Consider the following 10,129-nt stretch of genomic DNA (forward strand, 5'->3'; position numbering starts at 1 on the left):
GTCTGGAATAAAGCTCAGAGCAAGGTGGGGGTGGAGGGTGTTATGACTGATACATTGTGTCAATTTGAGGAGTCAAGAGGCTTAGGTAAGTGACTCAGCAGTTCTATAGCCTCCGGTGAAAAAGACATGCCTTATTGTTCTGGGATGTTGCTCACTGTGTCAGTTTGAGAAGTTTGGAAGATTGACTATGTGACTCAGCAGGGATCCAGGGTCTTTATTTGTATTCATTCTGAGCCTGTGTAAGAAGTGGGCATGCGATTGTGCGGGATAGCCGATGTACAATATAAGGATGGAAAAGAAGCTTGTTCCTCTTCCCTTTTTCCTCTTGTTGCTTTTGCTGTTTTCCACCGCCATGAACGGTTGTCCTGTGCCGTGTGTCACCCTGCCTTGCAGCCAGCCGAGTATGGACTGAAACCTCCACAAACTGTGAGCTAAATAAACCTTACCTTCCTTTATTCTGGGTGTCAGGTATTTTGTCTCTGCAATGAGAGAAAAATAACTAAGACAGAGGGTTATCAAAATAAGGATTATTTTCTTTCTTTTATTGAGAAAATGTTTATGTAAAAGCCTACCAGCTATTCTACTGTTACATTAATACTGCTAATTCTGGGGGCTGGGGATTTAGCTCAGTGGCAAAGGGCCTGCCTGGCAAGCACAAGGTTGTGAGTTCGGTTCCCAGTACCAGAGAAAAACCGGAAAAAAAAAAAAATACTGCTAATTCAACAAAACCACAGAATCAGTTAACAGAGTAATCAGTAATACTAATACAAGTAATTGAACAAATATGTGAGAGAAAAGTATCACAATATTTTTATAATATTTTTTCTGGACTCTCATTTGGAAATGTTCTAAGTGACTTTTACATCTGTATGGGATATTTAATTTTTATTAGTGCATATTAATATACAGAATAATGAATTGCATTGTGGCATTTTGTACATACATATAACATACTTTGTTCAGTACCTCTCCAGTACTCTCTTTTCCCTTTCTCCCTCTCCCCCAAACCACTTCTTCCTTTCTAATACTGTATTTTCTCTCTATTTTCTTGCCATCTTTAAATTTATTTAAAATTTTTTACGTAGGGGGTTGGGGGTATAGCTCAGTGGCATAAGTGCCTCCTTGGCAAGCACAAGGTTGTGAGTTCGATCCTTGGTATGACAAAAAAAAAAATTTTTTTTTACATTACAGATATGAGAGAAAATGTGGTATTTCACTCTCTGAGCGTGGCTTATTTTTTTATTTGTTAATCTCCAGTTCCATTCATTTTCCTGCAAACAGTATGATTTTATCTTTATGTTTGACTCATTCACCATTGCACCTAGTCTGTTTCTATATCTCAGTATTGTAAGCAATACTGTGAGCTGCAATAAACATGGAGATGCTGGTATCCCTGTAGTATGCTGACTTCATTTCCCTCAGATATGTACCAACAGTTGTATGGCTAGGTCATCTGGTAGCTCTAGTTTTGTTTTTTTTGAGGAACTTCCATACAAATTTTCACAGTAGATATACATTACCAGCAAGAGTGTAGGAGAGTTCCTTTCTTTCCCACATCCTCACCAGCATTTATTGTTTTTTTATGTTCGTGTTGATAGCCATTCTGACTGGGGTGAGATGGACCTCAGTGTAGTTTTAAACTCAAGTTCCCTAAAGGCAAAACATATTGAACACCTTTTCCATATATTTCTGGATTACTTGTACATATCCTGAAAATGAATTTAATATGTGTGTGTTTCTTAACCTAGGGTGATCTTCTGAATTTTGGTGAAGTCTTTTTAGTGACTTCCTAGTGATTAACTTTCAGTGTCAAGTAAAAAGTTTGGATAGTAGCAGCTCAGGTCACTCTGTGTCTGCATTTACAGAAAATCTTTGAAGGGCCATGCCTTCCTTCACCCTGGTCATCTCTCAGCAGCTAGAATCTGTGGAGTCTCTCTCTCGAAGGCCTTTGCACAAGCTGTTTGTTCTGTTGAGTGTATACTGGATGACCTGGAGATGCAGACGCTTCTCAAACACATCAGGATCTCTGCCCCAGTACTTATAAAAGTTCCCCAGGTTCCACCCTGAGACCCAGGCTGAGCCCACTGTAGAGCGTTCTGTTTCTCAGCCCACTTCCTCACTCCACTTCCCACCCACAAATCTTCGGGTTCATCACTTAAAAATACTTTCTCTGAAATACTTTTCCTAACACTCCTGCCACAAACCCAAGCTAAGCCTGTATTGCACATGCACACCTCTTTTAGAATTTCTTATCAGAGCGTCATTTTGCATTTCTTCATGACAAGATTTCTTTAATATTTGTTTTCTTCAACCCCTTTTAAAGTAATCCTTGAAAGTCCTATTTACCATGACATCCAACACTCATGAGCCTGGTGTCTTACTGCCAAGAATAATGACTAAATCTCTGTTAAATTGTTTCCTTATTTTTTTCCTTGAATTAATCAAGTGACCTCTACTCGCAAAGCAAACAAGTACTGATTGAGGTCATTTTGGGCAAATTTGTCTTCCTCAAAGAGGGCTTTGTGGTTCAAATTAAAATAATTGGGAGGACACCTCATAATAAAAGACACGTTATAAGAATCTCAATATGAAACAAGTCCTTATTTTCTAGCTGGGTATGGTGGCACATGCCAATAAGCCCAGCACCCTGGGAGATTGAAGCAGAAAGATCACAAATTCAAGCGCAACCGAGGAACTTGTGAATTATCCATACTCTGTCTCCAAAACAAATGAAAAATTTTGAAAAGGCTCAGGATGTAATTTAGTGTGATGGCCCTGGGTTCAATCCACAATGCAAAAAACAAAAAAGAAAAAACAGGCTCACACTAACTAGTCTTTATTTTCAGAAAGACAATTTTTATGAACATGAACCTTTTGTATTTGCAGGAAAACAAATGTGCTTTCTCTTACAGTAGACTGTGAACTTCATGTGGGAAGCAAGTATATCATCTGCTTATAGCAAAGGTCAAACACCTGGCACCCAATAAATATTTAACACTGTCTTGGTTATTTTTCTCTCATTGCTGAGACACAGTAGCCAAATTCCCAAAATTAAGGAAGGAAAGGTTTATTTAGCTTACAGTTTGTTGAGGTTTCAGTCTATACTCAGCTGGCTTAAAGGCAGGGTGGCACATGGCAGAGGGCAACAGTTCATGGTGGCAGAAAACAGCAAAAGCAGCAAGAGTACAAGGGGAGAAGCAGCTCGGCAAGTAGCCTCTTTCTCTCCCTTTCATTGTATGCAAGTTACCAGCCCCAGGGCAGGTGTAGCACTCACACCCATGAATCAGTCATAAACTCTAGAAGCCCACCCCATGACTGCATGAGGCTTTCGGGGGGACATCCAGACACAAACCATAACAAACACCTATTTGTTAGATGGTAGTCTTAGTTTCTTCACAGTTGGAAAAGATTTCAGTCCATAGTCACTGAGTTTAAGGCAGGGCAGCATGGTGGAGGGGAATTTTAGAGGAGAAACAGCTCATGGAGTGGCAGCAGGAAGCAGAGAGAAATCAAGGGAGGAGGGAAGGAGATAGACCCTGTCAGACTGTGACCCCAGGGACCCACCTTCTCCCACCATGCTTTACTTCCCAAATCACATTTCCCTGTAAACTCATCAGTGGGTGAATCCCCTGAAGATTATCATGCCCCCAAGATCTAATCACACCCCAGAAACTCCACCAAAGAGTTGCGTAAGTCATTTAGGGAACATCTAGTTATAAACCATAATAGATGGATGTAGTGGAAAGGAGAAAATTATTAGAGGAATTTATTTTTCAAATGATTCCAGTTTAGTAAAGAAGGAAAAGCAATATTATGGTTCAGATCTTAAATGTCCTCTGAAGGCACATGTCTATTCCCATTCTGCATTGCCACTGGGAGGTGCAGAAACTTGTAGGAGGTGAGACTCAGTGGAAGGATATCTGGTCACTCGGCTGGTACCCTTGAGGGCATTTTAGGACACTGAACCCCTCCTTTATCTCTGTTTACCTGGTGGCTGCCATGGGTGAACAGTCTTCCTCTACCATGTGTTTCTTTCCACCATGATGTTGTATGCCACCAAAGCAACCAGGCCAAGGAAGGGGGTCATGGACTGAAACCTTTGAAACCATAAGCCAAAATGACTGTTTCCTCCTTTAAGTTGATTTTCTCAAATGTTTTGCCCATTAACCAAAAGCTAACTAACATTCATTCACTTGTGAAAAGGGGAGCTGGAAAATACCAATGCTTGGACAGTAATCCAGACCAGCTAGGACAATCAGAATCTTGGAGATTGGAGTATTGATTTTCTCTTTGGAGAATACAGTTTGCCATTACTGCTTAATGAATTACCAACTTAATTTAGCAGTTTAACACCACACAGATATATTGTCCCAGTTTTTGCAGGTCAGAAGTTCATGCTGGATTTGCTGCTCAGAAACTCATCAAACTGAAATCAATTTGTTGGCGAAGCCTGCAGTTCTCTCATGGGTCTTGATTCTCTTCCAAGCTCACAGGTTGTTGGCAGTATTCATTTCTTTGTGCTTATAGGACTGAATTCCCTGTTGTCTTCCTAACTGTGGCAGGGGGCTGTGCTGTTTTGGGAGGCCCAGCTGAGGTCCTTGTCATGTAGTCCCTTCCATCTTAGCAACAAAGAATCTCCTTGGTGTAAATCCCCTTCATGCTCTGTTCTTTCTGACTTCTCTTCTGTGACCATCTGGACAGACTTCTTTGCTGTGAAGGGCATTTGTGATTGAGTGATGAGGGTCAGACCTATCCAGATAGTTCCTTTTCTTGAAGTCAGAACTGCCATATACCATAACTTAATCATGAGAGTGAAATCCATCCACCTCTCAGACTGGGGATTACGTAGGGAGAGCACTCTGGGGCTACGCATGCAGGAAAGTAGTATTTTTAAATGATAGAGACTTAAAAAGTGTTTGTTAATTTCTAATTTATGATCATTATACTGTAAGTAAATTTAAAATCTTCAAAGTTTTAAATTTTTTTAAAATTAATATCAGAAAACTTCTTTAGTTGGCTGAGGAGAATGAGAGTTTTCTTGTTGCTTTTGTTCTCCCTATCACTACCTATGTTACTATAAGTGTCTTTCTTCCTGTCCAAGTGTTGTCAAAATAATCTTGATAAAAGTCTACTCTTAATAAAAATCCATGGCTGCATGTTATCGTTATAAAATTAATAAGTAAAAAAACAATATTTGGGCAAAGATATTGTCACCTGAAAATTCTTCCATTTACATATGAAAGAAATAATACACATTTTTGGAACCCTTCTAAACATTAGCAAAGAGAAAACAAAAAAAATCCTTTAAAATTAGCAAATACTATATGCACCAAATGGCAGCTTACCTAAATATATAAAGCCAATATTAACAGAACAGAAAAGAAAAATGGAGGTCCGGGGATGTAGCTCAGTGGCACAGCACCTGCGTGGCAAGCACAGCGTCCTAAAGGAAACATTCCACTTTCAATAATAGGTAGACTCACGAGACAGAAAAATCAATAATGGAATGACTGACCTAAACAATATTTTAGATCACATTTACCTCATAGAAGATGTAGGCAGATCTGTCCACCCAACAGCAGCAGTTAGTCCCTTTCCCAGCACACAGTGCACATTATCAAGGACAGATCACATTTAGCATATTAAGAAGATGGAAATCCAGTGCATTTATGGGCCAATGGTGAGAAACTAGAAATTAATAAGAGGAGGAAGTCTGAGAAATTAATAAGTATTTGGAAATTAAATAATACAGAGTTGAACAAGCAAAGAATAAACTAGAAGGGGAATCAGAAAATATTTTAAGACAGGGACTGGCTGTATAGCTCAGCAGTAAAGTCTGTGCTTAGCATGTGTGAGGCTCTGGGTTGAAGCTCTAGTTCAAAAAAGAAAAAAAGAAAAATATAAGAAAATGCCTTGAGACAAACAAAAACAAAATCACAAGGCACTAAAACTTACAGCCAAAGAATTAATAGGGTAGTTTAGTTTTTAATCTTGTTTTTCTACTTTTACTGGTTTTGGTATTGGGGAATGAACCCAGGGCATTAGCAGTGAGCTACATACTCAGCCTGTTTTAATTTTTTTTTTAAACAAAGTCTTGTTAAGTGATTAAATTGCCCAGGTTGGGAATCAACTCATGAGCTTCCTGTGTTAGTCTCCCAGAGTGCTGGGATTAAGGGTACACCACAATGCCTACACTAAGAAGTTCATAGTGAAAAATGTCTTGTTTTTAAGAAAAAAAAAACCCAAAAAAAAAAACTAACTTTACACCTCAAGGAAATAGGACAAAAAGAACAAATTAAGTTAAATTTTGAAAATATTATGCTAAGTGACGTAGGCCAGTAACTGAAGGGCAAGTACTCCTGTTTGCCTTATCTAACTAGTCAGATTCATAGGTTTAGAAAGTGGAGTGGTCACTGCCAGATGCTGGGGGAGACAAAATGGGGAAAATAGCTTTGTGTTCTTGAAAAAATCTCTGAGACAAGACTTTTGCTAAACTACATTCATAGGGGGCTGGGGATTTAGCTCAGTGGCACAGCACCTGCCTGGCAAGCGCAAGGTCGTGAGTTTGATTCCCAGTATCGGAAAAAAATAAATAAATAAAACTAAATAATAAATAAAATAAACTACATTCATAGCACTGTTTTTATCAATGCTAGAATAAAAACAAAAAATACAAAAATTTTACACCATATTAAAAATTGCTTGCAATAGAAAGTAGCAAATAATGTATATTGATATACAAATAATACATTACCAAGTTAAGTTTATTACAGGAATACAAGATTATTTAAGCTCTTAGACATTAATTCATGTATTTTATTTCATTAATGGAATATATAAAAAATCATGTATTCACCTCATTAGACACAAAAATAGTTCATAAAACTTATTCATTTCATGACTTAATTGTTTAGTTTGTGTAGAAAATCTATACAAAATTTTCAGAATTAACATTTAGTTTGGTTACTGGATATAAAATCATCCTTAAAATACTGTGTCACATACATCAGCAGCAAATAAAAATAAATCTAAAAAGCACGATATCATTTATACATCTTCAAAAAAATCAAATGCTTACCCTAAACCTAATAAAATATGTAAAGTTCATTTGCAAAGAAAATTATGAGATATTATTTCTAGGAAATGAGGAAATTAAGATATAAAATTAAGCACACCATTTTCATGACTAGAGAGAATCAATATTATGAAGGTATCAATTTTAAAATGTCTATATATCAAACTTATGTATTTATCCATTTAATAAAATAAATCAAATGCTACCAGGTTATTTTGTAGAATTTGGCAAGTTACTTCTAAAATTTATATGGAAATGTGACAAATCAAAATAATAAAATTATGTTGAAAAATGTTGAAGCATCTTCACTAGCAAATCTAACTATACCACCAATATAAATCTACAATAAATTAAGAAACAGTGACACGGTGACATGATTCACTGATAGAACAGTGGGGCACAATAGTCTGGGAGGTCTTATGTCTTAATTTACCTGATTTATGATAAAAATAGCATTATAAGCCATGGGCTAAGGAATTAACCCTTTATAAATAATAGTGAGTCAACTGGATATAAAAATAAAAAATATTAATATTGACCTCTACTTCATATCATATATAAAAATAAAAAACCAATTTTAGATGACTATAGATCAAAATGTGAATGATAAAACAAAAAAACTTCTAGAAGATAACCAGGGGAATGTTTTCATCACATACATGCAGGGAATGCTTTCATGAAGAGGAAATGAAAGAACAGTATCCACAAAAAAAGATTGTTAAGTTTAATTATTTGTATAATTAAAAGGGTATAAAACAAAAGCCAGGAATGGAAGAAAATAGTTGTCACAAATATAACCTTCTAAAGGCTACTATCCACAATATATACAAAGGGCACTTACAAATCAATTTAAAAGCACAACTATAAAAATAAAACATTGACAAGTCTTGATCAGACCTATCAAATACCCAGTTAAAAATGTGAAAAACAGAAGACAGTCAGAATAACCACAGTCTAAATGCATTGATAATACCAAAGTTTGGCAAAGATTTGGAGGAACTAGAATGCTTATAGATTTCTAGTAATGATGATATTCATACAGTTTCTTTAGAACATGGTTTGGTAATATTTTCTAAAATTTAATACAGTTATACCCTATGATACTAGGAGCAGAAGAGGACATGTTAGAAATGTAAATGTATGTACAGCAAACAAAAGTATTCTTAGCAATTTTAAAATAATAAAATCTAGGGAAAAAACTCAGATTTATACCAACATCAGAAAGGATAAATTGCTCTACATTTAACCATGGAGTACTATTAAGAAAGTAAAATAGGGGCTGGGGATTTAGCTCAGCGGCACAGTGCCTGCCTGGCAAGCGCAAGGTCATGAGTTTGATTCCCCGTACCGGAGAAAAACCAAAAGAAAGTAAAATAAGCAAATCATGTCTGTAAGCAACAGGTGGGTTAATCTAATTAACATAATATTGAATGACATGAGTGAGTCATAAAATATATTATTTTACTTCTGTTTTCTGTGAAGTTCAAAACCCAGCAACCTATTACATGGAGTTAGAAGTCAAGGGTTACTGCTAACTGGGCAGGAAGTGTTGACAATGGAGGCTGGGACATGAAGTGGGAGGATTCTGAGCAGTATGCCAATAAAATGAGACCATTTTGAGATAATACATTAAGCTACAAATTGTCCACATTTTAAATATCTATTATACTTGATTATTCCTTAAAATATAAACATTTTCACATTGCACATCAGAGATTAAGAATTGGATGAACATTAAAATTCTTCTCTTTGCAACCTTGCATTTTAAAAGCTGCCTTTAAAATTCTGATGGGGAAATACGAAGGACCTAGAGTTCAAAGAAATAAAAGATACCTCATTCTCATAAATCCTCCTTAAGTTCATCTTTTCTACACTATTTCTAAAGAAATATAAGAGTAAAAAAAAAAATCAAAGGCCTTTGGAAACAATAGAACTGAATAAGGAGACAAATAAAAAGAAATAGGAAGAAGATAGCTGTCCTTATGGCCTGGAAGCTTTTATGTCATCTAACAAGTAATATGATAAGGAAAGTGGATGCTTTTAGGAATGTGATAAAAGACAAATTTTTTCTAACAAGAAATAGAAACAAATGCAATAAAATTCTCCAAGAGATTTGCAAAGTAGTATGAGAAAAATCAAGTTACATATTTGAAATAAAATGAAATTTGTCATTATCTTGAGTGGATGATGGAATGTAACAGAATACATTAGGCACTGGTGTTGAAATCTGCTAATGACTCAGGTCAAAGGGCAGAGGGCCACCTATCTGTGAGTTCAGATGATTTCTACTTAACCATTAGATTTTCAATACTCTCTATTAGCTCATAATTATTAGAACTAAACTATGAATGCACAGTATGTTTTATAAATAGAGATCAGACTGCAAATACCACACAACTTACTTAACATTGTCAAAGCAGTGCAAAGATGGACAGATTCTGATGAGTGAGGAAAGTAGATACTGTGAGGGCCAGTAGATACTGTGAGTGTTGAGATAGATAGTTCATCTATTGAGATAGATAGCTCATCTATCTCAACAGAAGCTAAAATCTGAGTCAGAAAAAAAAGTGTTAGCATGAGATTTCAAATATTTAGAAATACAATGAAAGATATAAGAAGGGAAAAGAGACAGAGAGTAGGTGGAAGACATATATTAAAAAGTATGCTGAATATTTCTTGGGTCATCACAGAACCTGACCAGCTACTGCTTAATATTGATAAACTCAGATGTAAATGTACAACTACCTTAGTCTTACCTCTAAAAGGCCTAAAGTAGAACTAGTAAAAAAATTGTTGTCTATAAAAAGAGGACGTGGAAGGTTGAGGATGACAAAGACAAAGGATAGTCTCATTTTGAACATCTATTTTCTTATATTTCATTTCTGTTTGCATTAATTATATTAAATTAATAGCTAATAGAATTCCTCAAGTAAGAAAAGAATAATTGTTAAAGGAATTACTGGAAATAGCAGAGTAGTTTCAGTAGTAGTCCATATGCATAACTCATGTTCAGAATCTAATGCTCATGATGTTATTATTATTATTATTATTATT

At 35.9% G+C, this 10,129-nt stretch overlaps 1 long non-coding RNA gene across 2 annotated transcripts in view; it reads left to right on the top strand.

Moving 5' to 3' along the window:
- Positions 1-387: 387 nt before the first annotated feature.
- Positions 388-10,129, top strand: part of LOC102028083 — a 16,665-nt gene continuing 6,923 nt past the window's right edge. Inside the window, exons 1-2 of one of the 2 annotated variants that reach the window (XR_260309.2) lie at positions 392-426; positions 4,375-4,493. This is a non-coding gene — a long non-coding RNA (uncharacterized LOC102028083). Of the gene's footprint in view, positions 427-4,374; positions 4,494-10,129 lie in introns of both variants that reach the window. The other variant, XR_001233184.1, reaches the window with a different exon arrangement.

The sequence above is a fragment of the Chinchilla lanigera genome, unplaced genomic scaffold (genome assembly GCF_000276665.1).
Source record: "Chinchilla lanigera isolate Chin_1 unplaced genomic scaffold, ChiLan1.0 scaffold00014, whole genome shotgun sequence".
NCBI classification, from domain to species: domain Eukaryota; kingdom Metazoa; phylum Chordata; class Mammalia; order Rodentia; family Chinchillidae; genus Chinchilla; species Chinchilla lanigera.